Source organism: Panthera onca, chromosome D2, assembly GCF_046562875.1.
Source record: "Panthera onca isolate mPanOnc1 chromosome D2, mPanOnc1 haplotype 2, whole genome shotgun sequence".
Taxonomy (NCBI): Eukaryota; Metazoa; Chordata; class Mammalia; order Carnivora; family Felidae; genus Panthera; species Panthera onca.
In genome coordinates, this window is record NC_138349.1 from 10,733,316 (window position 1) to 10,750,840 (window position 17,525).

A 17,525-nucleotide genomic window follows, 5' to 3' on the forward strand; every position below is an offset into this window, starting at 1 on the left:
GAGGAAGCAGGCATTGCAGGATGGCCAGGAGCTTTCACACCAAGAACTTGAGCAAGGCTGCCTTGCTAAGGGCCCTTTCAACCTCTGGGTTTTCTCCCCTCCGATCCAGTCTCTGAACCACAGCTCATGTGCTTTTGAAAAAGCACACCCTTGACCTTATCACTCCCCTGATGAGAACTCAGAAGTCACCTTGTACTGCACAATAACAGCACTCCAGTGGTGGTGCCTACTACCTTCAGGAGGAAGCCCTAAGTTGTGTGCATGCCTCATGAGACCCTGGTGGTCTGGCCTCCTCAGCTTTCCAGCCTCTTCTTGGCCTGGCCCCCTCCAACAGGGGGGCTGGGGATGGGGAATGTACCTTGTCCTCTCCTCTCTTGTCTGCTCCACTGGCCCAATGCCTGCCCCGCTCCCCCCGCCTCCCTCTCCCCACCCTCCCACCCATCTTGAAGCTCAGATACTGGCTCTCCAGGGGATCTCCCCTCCCTAAAACTTGAACCAGAGTGCCTCACCCAGCTCTCTCTCTGGACTGACAGCTACTGTACAGAACCATCTTCAGTGCCACCTCCCTGGGGCCCCTGGAGTGGGCCTGGCATGTGGTAGATGCCCAGGAAACATTTGTTGAACAAATCTGAACATAGTTTACAATCCTTTCACAGGTAGGGCTGGGAGACAGAGCAAAAACAGTTGAGAGCTGTTTCGTTTCCTTTTAAAAGAGTTGTTTCTAAAAGTGTTATCATTTAAGAATCTGTGTGTGTGTGTGTGTGTGTGTGTGTGTGTGTGTGTATGTGTGTGTTTGTGTGTTTAACATCCTTCGATGTCTGCCACTTTAAAAAGGGTCTCTTTTGATCTGTGAATCAAGATCTCAGGATGGAACGTCAGAGAATAAAAAGCCCTGGGAACAGTTCATTCGAATTTGACGTGGTGGAAATGACTGAATGGGCTTCTCACCTGTTTATAAATAGTGATGAAGCACTTTCTTCTAGTTTCTTTTTTTTTTCTTTCCCTTAGAACATCTTGGCTGAGGGAAGTGGAGGAGAACTTAGAAAACGGTCCCTTGAAACAGTCATTAACTGAGAAATGGTGTCAAAGGAAAATATCTGCCTTATAGAAATACGGTGTAGTTATCACCCATATGGGATGCATTTTACTTGAGTCAAAAAGTTTCTGAAGAAAAGAATCCCATAAATATACAAACTGCTTCATTTTGTTATCCAACTCAACTCACAAGTGCCACAGGGAATTTAATATAAGCAGCACTGGCTTTTGAAGACCACACCTACATTTTTATTACTGTTGGCATATTTACCGAAACATGTAGCGTAGATGGTTGATTGATTTCCATGCTGTTTTGCTGAGCTCAGGTTTAAGTCTTGGTTTCTGTTCAAAGCTGAGTTTTGTCTTTGGGACTTTATGTGAAAGATATTTTACCGTATAGGAATAGATCCATTTTGACTTTCATTTCTGTAAGTAGCAGAACTGCTCTCGGAGCCTCCCTTTTATGGCTAAGGTGTTAAAATTCAACAGTGCTAGCGAGAGGATCTTCTGAGAGTCTCTGAAGTGCCTCCCAGTTGTCTTTCCCTTGCTGGCTTAGAGCCCCAGGGCAGGACCACCTGGGTCAGGGTCGTGAACTCACATGACTCTTTGATACGGTAATGGCCATATGACCTGCTACTTACCCAAACATAAAAATAGATCTTGCAGGAGCTTAGTCTGGGTTCAGAATCCTAGGCTTGCATGAAATTCACATGTGGCTCACACTTTCTGCTCTCTCTTTGCCAATGCTGGAGCACGATGCAGTTAAAGAGAAGATAAGCCCCTGGCCAGTTGAATGGAAAACTTGTAATAAAATGAATATCTCACCACTAAACCTAGATCTCTTTTCACCAACTCTGAGCCACCTCTGACATGACCAGAGGTCCCTGGGGGAAACGTTCTGGACCTGCATCAAGCGGAGAAACTATTCCAGCAAAGTTAGATTGTGAGAATTCTTCTTATTGAAAGGAGCTCTTTGTGGAAAGGAGGGAGGGAAGGGGGGGGGCGGGCTTGGAGCTCAGCCCAATAACTCCCTGCTCTTCTTGCAAAACAATCCACCCAGGCTCCAGGATCCGGAGACCACAGTGATCCCAATTCCTCTCCTTGTGGACTCTCAGGAGGGTCCAGGTTTGTCTTACCTGTTGGTCTGATCTGTCCGGTCTTCAAGTTGTTGTGAGCCTGGGAATTTTTAGGCAAAAGCTACCATTAGGCCCTCTTAGACCTTGAGGGAAGGAATGACCAAAACAAATGTCCTCAGGAGGCTTCCCCAGAGAAGACCATCTCACTCAGACGATAGGTTTAGGAACAGAAGCCCCTCAGACAAAAATCTTCCGTGTTCAACACTGCCTGTGGAAACGTCTAAGGGAAGAACTGTGATGGAGACTGATATGCATTGACATTTGTCCTCCAAAGTGTCCAACACTCCATTTTCCTCCTGATGTGGTAGTTAATCGCTGCTTCCTTGTGTTGAGCACTAAATGAAATAGTTGATGTGCCTCTAGGAGCCATGTTCAAAAATACATCCTAAATATGAGAGGTGTCCATTCTGTGAATCCCACAATAAAAAGGGAGGGAGGGATGGGAAGAGAGAAGCAACGCAGAGAAAGCCAGATGGATGCTTCTCTCCCAGTTCACATTGACTCAGGCACTTGTTCACTGAGGGAGAGTAACCCTACTCTTCCTTGTCTCCCATAATCCACTCTGCTTCACTCCCATGCCCTGCACGTCTCACCGACAATTGAATGTTTCGGTCTGCTTCAATTACTCCCGTACTGCCCATGCCTACACTGTTTTCTGTAAACATTTGTGACATGAACTAAAATATTTAGGAAGAGATTACATGAGAAATGAAATGATGAGAGTAATTGTTCTGAATGGCGTTAAATGGGTGAAATCGATTTAGTAGCTGAGGGAGTAAATTCATCAGCTGAACTTGACTAAGGAGAACTTCCTGGAGGGTGTGGAATTTGAACTAGCCTCTGAGAGTAGGATTGAAGATGGGGCCTGAAGGATACAAAGACTGAGCAAGCAGAGACAGGAAATTATAAGGAGTGGTCCTAGAATTCTGGGTAGACCAGTTAACTAAGAAAGCTAGTCAAGCAAAAGTGGAAAAAGTACACAATTAACCAAAAAGTTGGACTAAATTTCAGTGAAATCATAAATTTCCAAACTTTTTGGTCTGTTTCTTTGATATTTCTGCTTTGTTTCCCCTCCCCTCCCCTCTCTGACTTCTCAGTTACGTGTTAGGCTTCCCTTTACAGTATTTTCCATGGGTTAGGAATCTATTGGTTGAATGTTCCTAGGTGGGCACTAAGGAGGGGTGCAGGTGGTATAATTCTTAAAATGGGGGGTGGGCGGTGGTTCTCGGTGACTGAGGTGAACTGAGTCTACCATCTGAAGGAGATGTGATGCAAATGGGTGAAAAAAAATGTGCTTCAAAATATATGGAGCAAAACCAAAGTGAATTTGATATGATTTCATGCGACTTCTCTATGTATGTTTTCAAAGGAATATTTACGAGGAAAAAAATACACTGCTTTTAAAAAATAGAAATCTCCTGAATGAGGGCTGCCAGTGTGGACCGATGGGATAATTCATATCATGGCGATGGCTCAGTTACCAAAAAAAAAGTGTTAACCGGTGGAGAATGCAGTCAAGTTCAGAACGTTTCTCAGGGTTCTAATGATAGAGCAAATGCAATAAACAGCAGCACATTTCCTGCATTACTATGCAAATCGCACTACCACGAAATTAATAGCTGTCATGTGTTGTGTTTCCTGGTTTCTCTTATCCCTTTCATTTTGGGATCAGAGATTAAGAAAAAAGGCATACTTCTATTATCAGTCAACTTTTGACGACATGTATTTTCACTCTTCTTGGCCAACCTCTGGTTCACTGACACAGACTTAATGGAAAGAAATGATAGTACTATTAAAAAATAATTATGGGCTTAAAATAGCAGCACATTCTTAACCACCATGGTTATAATGGAGATGGGTTATGATTAGAACCTTGAGAGCAACTGTGAATTATCTTCCTTCTGCTGTTTGGGGGGGCAGGGGGAGGGGTACACATTGATTCTGACCTGATCTTTTTCCTTTCTGAAATTATTTTTTTGGCCGGAGACAGAATTTAAAGATAACTTTGCTGTGGCATGCTCTAAGAAGCCCGCTGGATAGCTTATCAGTGATTCCCAAGGTGTGTGGGAGGGTGAGCTGCACAGCAGAATTAGCAGGGGGACTGGTTCGATGTAAGGTCCCCAGGAGATTCTGATATAGCTTAAGGGGACCGTTCACATCGCTTCCTGCCAGTGGGAACAAGTTCCATTGGGTTCCATGATATTCTTTGGGTATCTTGGGGATATAGAAGAGTTGAGAGCTGCCAGCTTGAATGGATTTTACAGCTAAAAGAACTAGGCCACTGTTATTTAGCATTCATGTCTTATAGGATAAGATTAGTGGCCGGTTATTGAATATTGAGTACCTGCCAGGTACTTTGCTAGGCGCGTACGTCCAGCGTCTAGTCTAAATAGTGTTCTCCCTGTATGGATGAGGAAGTGGAAATTTGGCAAAGTGTATTGTCCGAGATTCCAGCTAAGTGACACTTTGGTGGTTTGCATCCTAGCTTTTCTGGAGCCAAAGCTAACCAAGGTCACTGTCAAATCCAACAACTGGGTCATGGCCCTCTAATGGGCAACTGGTTTAACGTGTCACTATCTCTTTCTGCGTCCGGGTAACAGCACCCTGACTCTCCTTTTGGGGATTCTTCCTCCCTTGCTCTTGGTTTCTGTGGCCCGTTCTCACCCACCAACTCCAGGGATGAGCACCTTTCCTAGCTAACACCATCTCACAGTAGAACAGTATACCTCTCTTCTGGCCCACGACCTCTCCTTCCCTGTTTCTTGTTCATTAAAAAGTGTGCACTGCTTAAACTGATGTGTACCTGCTATACCTACCCGACAGTTTGATGCATCCTTAGAGCATAGAGACAATACAGCAATCTGGGCTTGCAAAACTATAAAGACGCTTCGAACAAGCCCATAGCTCAGATTCTATCATCCATGAAATGGGACAGTCAGTGTATTCTCAGTTTACTTTCTAAGGCAATTTTGAGAATAACCTTACATACAAGATATGAAAAAGTACATTAAAACACTCTCCAGGGTAGTCATTCTGTGTTATTCTTTGCAGCATGGGTTGGGGGAGGCGGTTCTAATGGGGCTGAGTGATGAGGACCTCTTTAATCTAAAACCATTCTAGGCAGGGGGTGGTCTAAAGTCTCCTGGGGCGGGGGTGGGGGGTGGGTGGGGTGGGGACCTAGTGCAGGGCAGGAGGTCTCCGTCCTTCCCCACCACAGACAGCATGGAGGACAATCACAACCTGTGGCAAAGCCCAGATTCCTAACACCTCCACGCTCCAAATTTTCTAGAATGTGAAGCCTTCCGTGGCTATGTTGCCAAAAGCAGGAATGGGGTATCAGCACCAGTGGCTCCTCTGGCCTGAGGTCTGGCTTGGACAGGAGCAGGTGGAGAGTGACGGAATCCTCTGCCCTCCCCCCCAACACACTCCACGTCTCCACTCCTCTCTCCCTTACAGATGGATGTGCAAATGGGTATAAATGGGTTATTAGCAACTAACCGGAAATCTGCCATAGTTTTCTTTAAAAGTCTTTAACAACACAACTGTTGAAACATAAACTTAAGCAAAAATTACCTGCCATGTAGTTCACACATGAATTTGACCCACCAGTGGGTTGTGACCCTGCAGATGAGGATCGCCCATGGCGGGGGGGGGGGGGGGGGGAAGACAGAGATATGCAGCAGGAGAGATGGGGCTACCATGGGTAAAATCATCTGGGAACCTGCTCCTTGCAAAGATCACAGGTGTCCCTGGAATTTCAGAGTGAGCCTCCATTTGTTCGTCTATGAAATGGGTGTAGTATTAGGACTGGAGACTGTATGAAAGCACGTAGCCTGCAGACGCTCAATGAATGGAAGCAAATCTTCCTCTATAGGACGCAACAGTGGAGCGCTTTTCCGGCTCTTAGGGACTCAGAAAGCATTATCGAGCAGCGGGTTTTCTGCTATGCGTCCTGCTGGGGTGTCAGAAGAAAAGTGGAAACAAACCCAGCATATGAGGCACGCTCTCCTGGAAGCTCCCCACTAATAAGGAAAAGAGACACAAACCTGAGGAATTCCACTATGGCTACGTGTGGACAAGACCTACATAGAAAGGCAGAGAAAGTTCCATGGTGTGGGATTTGCAGGGGAGGGGAACAGGTAGGTGATTGTGTTGAGCCAAAATGGATACTGTTGTGATGCTTAGCAGCTCCCTTCCCTCCCCCCAGAAATTTCTGCCACTCTACCTTAACACATCTAGGATGGTGCAGGAAAAAAAAACAATTTTTTTTTTTAGCAGGTTTGGCTCCTGGGAACATAAAGCCATTTCTTGGTGCCTTCCCAGGGAGCAAGAGAAATTACAAGGGTGTGCCTGCACTGATTACCAAGAAGTTGAGACATGAGCCTCTATCAAATGCATATGTTCCCTGGCTAGGGATAATTCCAGTTCAGCCTTTCTTGCACAAACACTACCAGGCATCAGCGTCATATACGGCCACGCAAGAGTGCCAGGTTCCTGTCTTCCTTGAAGAACTGTTGCCCTTAAAGAAGAGAACTAGATGCTTTCCTTCCTTATGGCGGGAACAAAGAAGCCAGTGACTAATGGCCTCTGTGCCCGGGTGCTGCCTGCCCTTTGGAGGGCAGCGTTATCTCGCCTCCTTTGTCTGGCAGGGCTGGGCCTCGACCTGGGAGCCCGAGAGCTGGCGGGGAGCACCAGCTTGTCGGGTGGCTGCTGAACGCGCAGGCCGGCCAGCCCTTTGTCTTTCCTGAAGCTGCACCGAGCAGCCTGGGAGGCTAGAGAAGATTTGGCTGCATCCAAGCCCCACGTGGAGGAAAAGGCTGCAACAATGGCTCAGTTGAAGCGATGATCCACGGTGTGGTTGCCAGCGTCTGGTCCAGGGGTAATGACAGTTGGTGTGAGTCTTTCGCTCAGGAGCCCTATAATTAATGCGCCAACACGAACAGAATTGGACCTGGGCAGCCTTTCTCCTAAAACTGGGTCAGGGCAGGGCAGCCCCAAATGGAGACAGGCCTTGTTAAAACATTGGGACAAATAAAAGCCCAAGCCGGTAACAGCCCCACGAGCTTCTCACTCAACCATTAAGGAAAAGGGACTTGCATTGTTTGAGTGCCAGCAGGTTGCCGGCTCTACACGAGACTTTCAGTGAGTTGCCTGATCCAGGCTCCTAACGATGTAGAAAGTGGGTATTATTATTTCCATTATGTAGGTGAAGCAAACGCTCAGAAGTTAAGAAAGTTGCCTGAAGCGGTTGCATTAACAAGCCCGGTAGAAGAGCCTGGTCCCCACTCAAACGCGCCAGACTAACGCCATTTTCATATGCTCTTTTCTAGAATAATCCTCTGTGAGTCCAGAGACCAGGTTTGTTGTTTTCACTGTTGTTCCCTCTGTGCTTAGCCCAGCATCCGTTCTCCTTAGGTATTTGCTGATGATCAAAGACCTGCTCGTAGCCATGATCTTAGGCCAAGCGTAGCAGAGAAGGAGCCCGGGACCCTCCCATGCAGATGCTACAATCCAGTAGCTGAGATGTCCGCATTTATTGATCTCCTGATGTTGTAAAGTGCCATGTTGGGAGCCACAGTGGGAGACAGACGGGGCATCTGTGGGGCACCGGCTTAGGGGGCACCACTCACAGCAGAAGGGTGTAGAGTAAAGGTAGAAGGAGGGTCCTACCTGAAGGTCTCCATCACCACACTCTGTGAAAGCCAGATCAGTGCTCCATTTGTCCCTTTCTTCTGTGTCAGCTCTTGGTAAGATACCATTTGAAGAATAGACACTGTGGTCTAAAATATAATCAGCCTTCTCGGTTTAGGGGATGCAGAAGCGGAGAACCAGGTGATTTGCGGGGACCCGCCCAAGACCACCCAGAGGTTAGTGGCAGATCCAGAATCGCACCCCGCATCACGGGGGACAAGTCTGGGCTTTCCTGCATTCCACCCTTCCCTTCTAAGCACCAGACTGCGAGGCCCCCTCTTGGTGAGGTATGGCTGCAGAAAGACCCAAGCATCCTTCTCGTGAGAAGAACTCAAACTGTCTTTCCCAACAGTAACCACTAATCTATCTGTTGAGGACTTATTGTATGCCAGGATTGTTCTAGGTGCCTTTCAAGCTTTGTCTCATTTAATCCAGGCAGAAGTTCTACAGGAGAAGCACTGTTATCATTGTCTTGCAAATGAGGAAGACTGATCCTCAGTGACTCCTTGAGATCCCGGCTGGAGAAACCCGGGATCTCACCAAAAGCTGCTTCTCCCTTAAGACTGCACTGAACACAGTAATAATCAAGCCATGTTTTCTGCACACTTTGCCTTTTTCTTTCCTGGTTATTGTGTGTGTGTGTGTGTGTGTGTATTTAATCTAGTGAGGCATGCTTGAAAGAGCATAGGCCAAGAGATCCGGTTTATTATTCAGCCAACAGTTTCAGTGCTGACTTTCATATGAACCTTATCAGTGTCAAACCAGAGTTTACTAACACTTTGCTAACTTATAAACAGGCTCCCACACGCTCACTTTCATGCTTATACAGAGAAACACATGTAAACATTTCAAAACATTTCTGGTGGGTAATTAATTTTTTTTCCCCTTTGGGAAAATATCCAATTGATGATGATAATGAGGCAATGCATATTTTGGAGATAAATAATATCAAAATGGGTAGCTTTGGTCTCTTTCAGGGGATTTTGGATGCGTAGAAATTGTCATTAAACATCTGTATCCTTAGAGATCCATTTTTCGGCATGCTCTGAGGCATGCGCTCAGGAATTCGAGATGGAAGACGGGGACCGGTCATGAAATTTTTTGGTTTATTTGGAAACTGTGTGCCTTCTGGAAAACTGAGAACTTTTGGCAAGGGGCGTTCTTTGTTTTTTCTAAGCCCAGTGCTGTACTTCCAGATTTCTTCCTTGTTGTTTCTGTTCTCCTTTTCCTTTTCCCTTTCTCTCTCTTCTCTGCGTGGGAAAGGTAGATTGAGAGGCTGGTTGGGGGAAAGGAGGAGCATGTTTTTCATGGTTTATGACCCCAGTGCTTTCAAAGGGAGAAACAGTCCTATCTGGGCATCCTCTCTGGGTCTGCTGCCTTTGGAAGGTGTCTCTTTCCAGGAGGAAGCCCTGTGTCATAATGGCTTGCTTCTCTCTAGCAACATTAAGATAGCTCCAACTCTCCAGTTGAACATTTTTGCCTAAGTGCTTCAAGAAAGACACCAACAAATTCAAATCCGTGACCCGCAGACTCAGGCGTTGTGTGTCAACCATCAGTTTTGACAACCGTTCACCCTCGGTTCAGATGGGGCACTGGAAGGGTCTTTAAGACATTCCCTACCTCTCCTTTTTTTCCTGGAACATAGTAGGGTTGCACTTCCCCACCCCCCTTTGAAGTCAAGCATGACCTTGTGGCTTGATTTGGCCAATGAAATGTCAGTGGCAGAGCCAGGAGCCAGAGGGCAATTTGCCACGTTCTCTTTCCCTCCGTGGTAGCAACCAACAGTATTTCAGTGAAGACTCCATCAGTCGGAGATGCCTGGTCATCTGTGGTGGCACATCCTATGTGGTATAAGTACTCAGTGGGTGGGGAACTAGGCCCAGATGTCCACCCGTGGAGAATTTCTTGGCCAGGTGAGGGTTGCCTCCTGAGGCTCCTTTCCATTCTAAGTTCCCAATCACTGTGAAACTCCAAGTTGCAAGTTAACTTTAGGGTCTCCATAGTATTTTTTCTGACTTATACTCAACGATTCTGGTGCGGATTTGATTACCGCCTCTTATTAGCTCTTCTTAGCCAATTAGTAACCTTAATGAGCCGAACAGTAACCTTTCCAAACCTTGCCCACATCATTTCATCTTCCTGAACCCCAGCTCCGAAAGTCCAAACGTGCGGTAGCAACAAGGTCTGCCTGTCCTACGGCGCCTTTGAGGAATCTCAAAGCCAAAGCAAGATGGCACAGTGGAGGGCCAGTCCAGCCCTCTACGGGTGGAAAGCGGTATCATCATCCCATGCTACAAAGGTGCAGTCCAGCAACTCCTGTTTGCTGGGATGGGCGGTCCAAGGGCTGGTATATGCGGTACACACGTCCTCGTTGGGTCCGGGGCTCTGCTTCCTCACGGGATGAAATAGACTCTTTCTGCACCCAAGAAATGGAGCCCCCCATCTCCTCTGACCAGTGCTGTCTGTAGTTGGGCTCTTTTTACTCATTACAGGTGATGCACCTTGGCTCAACCATTTGCAAAGTACCCAATGACATCTGAAGGAACATTGTAAGGCCAGAAGGGTCACACACAAGGTCCTAAGAGAGCATTGGTCCTTTTTCTATCTCAGAGCGTTCACGATCCCCTTCAGTCATTGGTCCCAGCGTGTCCTGCCTGTGAAGAGTCCAACCCCAGGAACCCGTCACTTTGGCCATTTCCTAGTCAGTGAGAGCAAAGCATTTACCAACTTCTGAATGCCTGTCTTTCCTGGGGCGCCTGGGTGGCTCAGTCAGTTGATCGCCCGAATTGGGCTCAGGTCGTGACCTCGCGGTTCGTGAGTTCAAGCCCCGCATTGGGCTCTGTGGAGCCTGGAGCCTGCTTCGGATTCTGTGTCTCCCCCTCTCTCTGCCCCTCCCCTGCTCGCACTCTGCCTCTATCTCTCTCAAATATAAATACACATTAAAAATAAATAAATACATTTGAATACCTGTCTTTCTCAGTAGATAGATTCCTTTTCTTGGCTATATTCTCACTAATTTTTATTGTCAGTCTTTTGCTGTGGAGTAGATCCTGAGCTTCGACCCTAAGTAAATTTATTGTATTTTTTTTTTTTTTAATTTACATCCAAGTTAATTAGCATGTAGTGCAATAATGATTTCAGGAGTAGATTCCAGTGATTTATCCCCTCCACATAACACCCAGTGCTCATCCCAACAAGTGTCCTCCTTAATGCCCCCTTGCCCATTTAGCCCATCCCCCCCACCCACAACCCCTCCAGCAGCCCTCAGTTTGTTCTTTATATTTAAGAGTCTCTTACCCTAAGTAAATTTTTTAACCCTATGTAAATTCGGGATGTTTCAAGACCCACCCCCGCCCCGCATTGCCTTTTCATTTTGACCTGTCTTTTCAAGGTAACATTGTTTCTATTTTCATACACTGGGCATCACACAGAGATTCGGAATAACTCAATTCTTCAATTCCTTCTCTCCCCTCTTTTTCTCCCTCCCTCCCTCCCTCGCTTCCTGTCTTGTAGTGTTCTGACCAGCTCTTCCTGCTGACCCTGGCTCCTTTGGGGAAGCCATCCACTGGACATCTTCCAAAGCAGTCCCTGAGAAAGTGATGGTGGTAACCTCCATAGACTCTTGCTTGGAACCAGCCCCCCTCGAACAGGTTGCCTCCCCATTTGGGAGTGTGGTTCCAGAGCTCGGCAGGCATGTCGGGCCAAAACGGATTCATCCCTAAGCGTGGCCACAGCGCACAGAGAAAAGCTCTTTCCCTGCCCTGGACCCCCAGCCCCAGCCAAACAGCTTCAGCTTATCTCGGAGAAGATTAGAGGGCCTTTGGCTCATCGCTGGCTTTCTTTCGATGCCAAAAGGCCTGGCCGATCAAAGTTGACACGACTTCACATAGCTAGCGGCTTATCTCCGGTCTGTCCTGAGACTGCTGACCTCTCAATTAAGGTTTTAACAGCTTCTCTTTGGGGAGGAAAGGCTCGTGGTATGGAGGACAGTTTACAATGCTGGACTGCCGGTCCTGACCCCATGGGCTGGGCAGCTTGTCGTGACTGCTTACCATGCAATTAGGCGATGTTTTTCAGTTCCCTTATAAAGAGAAAAAATGTTATTTTTACTGAAAATATCTCCAAGTGTCCTAAAGCATTCTATTTTTCACATCTAATGAGGTGACAGTGGAATGTGGTAGATGACTAGGACTTTATCAAGCTTCAATGCTAACACGCCTCTCAAATCCAGAGCCTCATGGCACATCGAAGGAGACATTGGTTATCCGCAGCATTGGATGATTGATGCATTTCGGTGGATTCCTCTGCTTTCTCACGGACACCAGCCCCTCAGCCCCCGTATAGTTTCAGCCTCATCGGAGTTTTGTTGGAAATACGGCCTGCTAGTTTGAAAGGCTTAAGTTGATTCAATTGAAATCGAAAGCCGGACAAAAATATTTTGTGCCTTGGTACCGAAAATTTTCCTGAAAGATGTAAACTTGTCAGGTGAATGTTGTAAACTGGTGAATTATGGGGAAAATAAAGATACAGATTTTTTTTTTTTTTTTTACTAGCAGATAAATTCCTTTTATTGGATGTTTGTGCCACTCATCCTGGAAGATACCAGAGACTCCTGTAACGTGTCTCTCTGCTGGAGAAGCTAACACAGTAGTTAGGAAGCTAGACTATTGCAACAGACCAGGGTTCAGGCTTTGAGGCAGACAGACCTGGGCGGGATTCTCAGCTTTGCTCTTTGTGATTTCCACCCCCCTCCCCAACCTCTCCGAAAGAGTCCCTGTTTCTTTGTCTGGAAAATTGGAAGAAGCATCCTCAGTGCTTCTCGGGGTTATGACCAGTATCAAATGCTGTCCAGTGCATGGCACATGCTGAATGTTGTATGAATAGCGAGTTGTTTCATTGGGATTTTGTAATCTCTGCAAAGTTTGTTGTGAGATTGGGGGTAGGATATACTGAAAGGCAAGGAAGCAGGAAGCCCTTGTTGGAACAGAAGCAGACAGGAGTGCAAGCTGAGCATTGAGGGGACAGCTGGTAAACCCTCAGGAGCCCCTTGTTGGCCAGCTGATTTTACGTGTGCCTTCTCTCCCCGTATTTCGTATACCTTGTCTGCCAACCGGCTTGCTGAGAATTCCTGAGAAAGCCACAAAGTTAGTTTTCTGTATCTGTTACAAAGGAGGGTCAGTTGTCATTTCCATCATAAAATCCATGCTTCATGGATCTAAAGCTTGGAATTTAGAATGATATGGGGCTTAAACTCTGCTTAACACTTTTGATTTAGAACCTCAGAGAACGAGCATTCTTAGCCCACATGGCTGATAATACCACCGCAGGCTGTTTGAAAGTGAATTCTGTATCTGGCTTTGCACGGCTTTTTCAACACACATTCTTTAAACAAAGAGCCATAAAAAAACCAACACTTTTAAAAGTCACATAATCGGCCCCATTTGCGTTCTTGGTGGAAGAATGACTGGAGACTTGAGAGGTTTCATTTTCATGCCTTTTAATCCTGACTTTCTGAAATGACTACCTTAGAGAAGGAAGGTTTAAGCAGGGGAAGGAGAGACATTTGAGAGGCTACTTTCTTAGCGTCTAGAGGTATATATTTAGTTCATCTATATTTTTATACGGAATTTTATTTCAAAGATAAAAATGTGTTATATACAAAATCAGTACATGTTTTGTCTTTTGGGTATGCATCAAAGACATCCTACAGCTAACTATGCCTCTGTTAGCAGACGGATCCAAAAGCATGTTATTTAAAAATAACGGGATCAATATCCCACGGGAAGTATCCAAGGGCCAGGATTAGCAAAGAATTTTAATATTTTGTTGAAAAAAAAACGATTGCTCTGATTTCGACTTTGGAGAGAAACGGAGACATGAGTATGCGCAGAGAAGTATCCAAGGGAAGGCTGAGAGTTTGAAACACCTGCCGGAAATGCTCAAAAAACTCCCCAGTGTTGACTATCACACATTAATGCTTCTGTATGGGGTCTGGGTGAAGGTGACGAGGAGGGGGAAAGATGATGGGACTCCGTCTTCATTTACCTGCCGTTTGGATTGTGAGCAGGACAGGTCATGGAAGGACTGGCCTGGGAAAGACTCCTTGTCCCCTTCTGGAGAGACACGGCTATCGCTCGCAGCCTTTTACTTTTCATTTTCCGGGGTCCAACGCGTGTATCTTCCGACCTTGGGCTACTTGCACGACAGGACTCAGCGTCTAAGAAAAGCTGTCAAAAAGCATTTAGACGGGGAGCTTAGTTTCATGACCGGTGAATTGGCTTCCGTGGACTCAGGCTGGTCACAAGGGGCCTATAACCTGCTCACAGGCCCTAGTGGATTTCTATCTACTAGTAGAGATGAGAAAGCTAAGGTAGCCTGGCCGCTTCCCAGACAGGTTGAAGAGTAACGACGATGAAACTGAGCAGCTCCCTCTAGAGACTCCAGAGGCAGAGTCTCCTTCCCTGACCCCTAGAACCTGGCCCAGCCTGTGGCTTGCTTTGACGAATGCAATGTGGTAAACGTTGTGTACGTTCTGGGGTCTAGGCCTCAAGAAGCCTTGCAGCTTCTGCCTTTTCCTTCTTGGAATGTTCCAGTCACTGCATAAGAAAACCCAGACTAGATTACTGAATGTGGAGAGACCGTGCAGAAAGAAAGGCCAAGCTGAAGCCGGCACCAAGGCCCTGGGCATGTGAGTGGGGTCGCCTTAGTCTCCCCAGGCCCAGCTAAGCCACTGGATGACTGAAGTTGCCCTGCAATGAAATGTGAGCCCAGGTAAGAGTGGTTGAACTGGTCAGTCAACCCACAGAGTCAGGAGAAACAAGAAATTATGGTTTGAAGTCAGGGTCCGCAGGCCAAATCTGAGCAGGCACATGTTTGTGTAAATAAAGTTTAATTGGGAACACCACGACCCTCACTTATTACATATTGTCTACGGCTGCTTTGGAGCTCCACAGCAGAGTCGCGTGCTTGTGACAGAGACCATATGGTCCACAAAGCCTAAGCTATGTGCTCTCTTGCTCTTTGCAAAGGTTTGCCCATCCATGTTTTAAGCCCCTAAGTTCTGGGGGTTGCAACAACAAATAACATAGAGATGGGGTGTATCCGTCGGTGTTCTCTACAGAAACTGAACCAATAGCTGTTGGCTTACATGATTACAGAGGCTGAGGAGTCCTAAGATCTATAGTCAGTGAGAGATGGAGACCCGAGATTGCTGATGATGTAGTTCCAATCTGGGTCCGGCCGCTTGAGAACCAGCAGACCCAATAGTGTAATTTTTGGTACCAAAGTCAGCAGTCTCAAAACCCAAGAAGAGCCCATGTTTCAGTTCCGGTCTAAAGCCTGGAAAAGACTCATGTCCCAGCTCATAGTCAGGCAGGAAGAATCCCCCTATTCTCGGGAGGGCCAGGCCTATTTGAGGTTTACTCAGAGAGGGCAATCTGTTTTCCTCAGTCTATCAACCCAAATGTTAATCTCATCTAAAACACCTTTGTAGACACACCCAGAATATGTTTGGCCAAATATCTGGGCACCCCATGACTCAGTCAAGTTTACCTGTAAAATTAACCACCACAGTTGGTAACTAAAAGTGAGGTGTTTCGGCAACAAAAATCTAAATTAATGGCGTTGGCTCTGGACAAGGAGGTGGGCAAGAGATGGGAAGGATGCCATCAGTGGGATCTGGAAAGAAGGGGAGGAAACTGCTATTGGCACGTGGAGAAAAGAGAAGCCCAGGCTATTCGATGGTGGAACAATAGTCCCAGATGGTGCAAACTATCACTCAAGGTGACTTGGGAGGTAGAAAATTACCTGTTGAATTCACAGATCTAGCCAAGGAAGTCTCTAGACAGAACATTGAGAGTGCCAGTTGGCTACTCCGAGCTGTGTGTGATAGTGTACATCAAGAGAGAGATGAGCTAAAGACCTGCTAAGTTTACAGGCAGAATGTAGAGGCAATGTAAAAGGCTCAAGATGTGCTTGATTAGAAAACATGACTGTCTCTCATTTCCAACACACGGCCCCCCAGCCCCAGCCAATGAAACATTGTGTCCAAGTGAAGCAAGGCATGGAGCCCAAATCCATCAAGGGTGTGGCTATGAGATCCCTTATTAGGATCTTGGAAAGCTTGAAGCTTATGCCTAAAGGACCCTTTAGCTAGACAAAGGGCTTCTAAGATTTTTTTGTGAGAGAGACAGAGAGTGCGTGTGCATGCATGTGTACACACACACACACACATGAATAGGGGAGAGGCAGAGGGCAAGGGTGGGAAAGAGAAAATCTTAAGCAGCCTCCACACCCAGCTTGGGCTTATGCAGGGCTCGATCTCATGAACTGATATCATGACCTGAACTGAAATCAAGAGTAGGACACTTAATCGCCCGAGCCACCCAGACGCCCCAGGCTTCTAAGAATTTTAAGGGAGTATCCTACAGCAGGTCCACAGCCCAAAGGAGAGAGAGACATGTCTCCAAAAAGAATAACAGATGTGATTGTGTGGCCACTGAGATTCAACGCCGATCAGACTTAAGGGAAATTTGCTAAGTTTTAAAGACCTAGTGTTGGTGAAAACACTCCCAACTTGGATGTAAATGGGAGGACACATTTGAAAATGAAAACAGTCTCTGGGTCCCCAACTTTCTAGGGGAAGGAAGCAAGCAGAGGAAAAATCTATTCAACTGCAAGCATGTGCCATTTCCTACGGAGAAGGAAGGACTACTCAGAGGGCAGAGCCAAGACCCAGGGAGTGGAGCCAAGAGCCAGAGAGAAGAATTGGTTACAGAGCTGCTCTTCTATGGACTGGATGTTTGAGTTCTTCCAAAATTCCTATCTGGAAGCCCTAATCCCCAATGGGACAGTGTTTGAAGGTGGGGCTTTGGGAGGTAATTGGGTTTGCGTGAGGTCACGGTGATGGAGCCCCCATGATGAGATCGGAGCCCTCATACAGGGCTGAGGAGATTAGGGCTCGCTCTCCTCTCTCTGTCATGTGAGGATATGAGAAGACAGCCATCTGCAATCATGAGATGGTTCTCACCAGACACAGAATCTGCCAGTGCCTTGATCTTGGACTTCCAGCCTCCAGAGCTGTGAGGGTGTGAACAAATGTTTTCTGTTTAAGCTCCCCCAGTCTACCGCATTCTGTTACAGCAGCCCTAACTGACTGAGACGCGGTCCAAGGGAGAAGCGGACCCTAATGGAATACCGCTTGATTGGAGATGAGAAATTTGTGCCTGGCTAGATTTCAGAATGCTGTGGGTCAGCAACTAGCACGTGCCTTCCATTCTTCCCTATTTCGGAATGGAAACATCTACCGTGGTAACACTCTCTGCCAAGTATGTTGCCAACGTGGGACAGATAGGAAGGCTGCCTAGTTTGCAATTTTTGATTCCAGAAGAGCTGCATCTGAAGAATTGCACCTGAGGAACCGCTTCCAGGGCATCTCAGCTGTATTTGCATTTAGATGGTCAAGTCTCTGGACTTTGAGGCCAAAACTGACACCGCCATAAGATAAGATCACGAGGCAGGGGGGTGAATGCATTTTTTGTGTGGGATCAATGAAAATAAGTTTTCAGTCCCTCCTATTAGAAGATGGAATTTATCCCATCACCCCTTAGACTGGTTGTGACTGCCTCTGGCCAATGGGATATGCTGGAAGTGACACGTAAGAGT